Genomic DNA, 2,540 nt, shown 5'->3' on the forward strand with positions numbered 1-2,540 from the left:
GCTTGAAGAGCTGGGAATAAGAGAGAAAATAGCTAGAAAAGAGAGCACCTGGGAAAGGTGGGAAAGAGAGAGCTAGGAAATAGAAGAGACCTGGGAAAGAGAAGAGAAGGAAAGAGCTGAGAAAGAGCTAGAAAAGAGCAGAGAAAGGGCATCTGGGCCTGGGCTAGGCCTTATCTAAGGTATGGGCGGAGAAAGTTGTGGCCACATCAAATTCAGATGTGACCTCAGCAGATGCAGATGTGACCTCTTCCATGTGTGCCAGTTGCCTAGATAACGCAAGTACTGGGTAGAAAATTTGCTGCATGCCTAGATAACGCAAGTACTGGGTAGAAATTTGCTGCAAGGAGGGTGGAGTCTGCTTGCCATCCAGGAGCCGACTTTACACTTTCCAAAGCCTGTGTGTCTAATTTCCCTTAGGTTCTTTTTTTAAAAAAAATTTATTGTGAAAATACTGTACAGAGGGGTTACAATTACATTGGCAAGGCAATTAGTACATTTCTTATCAAGCATTGCTGCTACCTCCTTTGTTTCCTCTTCCCATCCCTCAACTGCCCCCCGCCCCCCGCCATCCTGCCAAAGTTGTAAAGTTCGTTTTTCAACATAACAATTTGTCCATCTCATTGTTGTAATGGGTCCACCTATATCACTATTTAAACGGTTTGTTTTTGCCCTTCCCCTCCACAAATTATACCAACATCAAATACAATGAAAGCAGGGATTATACCATGGGGGAGGGACATACAAAGCAACAAAGAAATGATCTTATAAATATGTTAGATACAATTGCAAGAAAGAAAAAACAACGTTTGACTACTTATCTTGGGGTTCATATCACCTAGCATCAACTTATCTGACCTTTTCTTCTTGTCTCAGACATAAACTAGTAGTTCAGATTTCAAACTGACAAATAAATGTAAGGAAGCCAACAAAAAAATTCAGTTCCTCTCATCTGATGATGCCTTTACAACAATGAGGAAAGAGTTCATCCTGCTAAGGAATTATGATAGGATATCAAAAAGAAAATTCATTCTTCTAGGTCTTCCATATTTTTTCAATGTAACCTAAATGATGTAAAACACAATATACTGCTCTGATACTTTTACGTTTTATCAGTTTTGCACATTTTCATATGGACTTCACCTCAGTCTACAACATTCCTTCATTATTCTGTCCCTGATATTTTTACACTACCACGACATAAGAACATTTTCATATGATTTTTATTATAAAAAAACTGTACAGAGGTGTCTCATTTATGAGAGCAAATAATGAGTACATTTCCTAACAAGCATTGTTCCCTCTTCCCACCATCCCTTCCCTCCCACCTCCACAAATACGCTCCCCTTCCCCCTTCCCCTGCCTAAATTGTAAAGTTCATTTTTCAGCAGAGTGTCTTGTGCATCTCATTGATACAATGGGTTAACCTGTATCCCTATTTAACCATTTTGTATTTCCCTTCTCCTCGTCAAATTAGAGAAACGTATACACAGGATGTAGGTGTACCAACTTCAAATACAATGAAAACAGGGGTTATAGCGTGCGGGAGGAACATATACAGAAACAAAAAAAATCATATTGCACATCATAAGTACATTAGAAACAATAACAAGAAAGAAAAAACATACTTGTGTCCCTGTCTTTGGGTTCATTTCCCTTAATATCATCTTATCTGCTCATATGCACATAGCTTTTGAATTATTCTGCTTATCCCAGACATATATTAGTTATTGAAAATAAGGGAAACCACGGGACCTATGTTTCTTTGGACTTGGCTTACTTCACTTAATAAAATTTTTCCAAGACTTTCCAATTCCTAACAAATTGGGTGATACCATTCTTTCTGATGGAGGCATAGAATTCTGTTGTGTATGTACACCCATATTTTCTTGATCCATTCATCTACTGAGGGGCATCAGGGTTGGCTCTATATCAGCTATTGTAAATAATGCTGCAGTAAACATAGCTGTGCTGGTAGTTTTAGTATGGTCTTGTTTGTGATCATTTGGGTAAATGCCCAAAAGTGGGATTGCTGGGTCATAGGAAAGCTTTATATGGAGTCTTTTGAAGAGCCTCCATACTGCTTTCCAAAGTGGTTGAACAAGTTTACATACCCACCAAGAATGCAGTAGAGTTCCCTGTGGCCACATACTCTCCAGCATCTGTTGTTGCAAAAATATGGAACATTTCACTAATTTGCATGTCAACCTTGCTCAGGGGCCATGCTAATCTTCTCTGTATTGTTCCAATTTTAGCGTATTTGCTGCCTAATTGAGCACAGAACATTTTTTATATATAAAGTGTAATTGATTTTCTTAAACTAGACAATTCAAAAAAAAAGTAAGTTCAAAAGAATTCTTGTGAAATTTTAGAACCATGTATTTCTTCTTCTTCTTCTTCTTCTTCTTCTTCTTCTTCTTCTTCTTCTTCTTCTTCTCCTTCTTCTTCTTCTTCTTCTTCTTCTTCTTCTTCTTCTTCTTCTTCTTCTTCTTCTTCTTCTTCTTCTTCTTCTTCTTCTTCTTCTTCTTCTTTTTTAGCAATAC

At 37.8% G+C, this 2,540-nt stretch overlaps 1 non-coding gene across 1 annotated transcript; it reads right to left on the reverse strand.

The window, feature by feature from the left end:
- Window positions 1-2,169: 2,169 nt before the first annotated feature.
- On the reverse strand, window positions 2,170-2,276 carry LOC138813397 (U6 spliceosomal RNA). The gene has a single exon (XR_011367773.1). It is a non-coding gene; the product is annotated as a U6 spliceosomal RNA (small nuclear RNA).
- Window positions 2,277-2,540: the final 264 nt, after the last annotated feature.

The sequence above is a fragment of the Dipodomys merriami genome, unplaced genomic scaffold (genome assembly GCF_024711535.1).
Source record: "Dipodomys merriami isolate MVZ:Mamm:240054 unplaced genomic scaffold, mDipMer1.0.p SCAF_596, whole genome shotgun sequence".
In the NCBI taxonomy this organism is placed as follows: Eukaryota; Metazoa; Chordata; class Mammalia; order Rodentia; family Heteromyidae; genus Dipodomys; species Dipodomys merriami.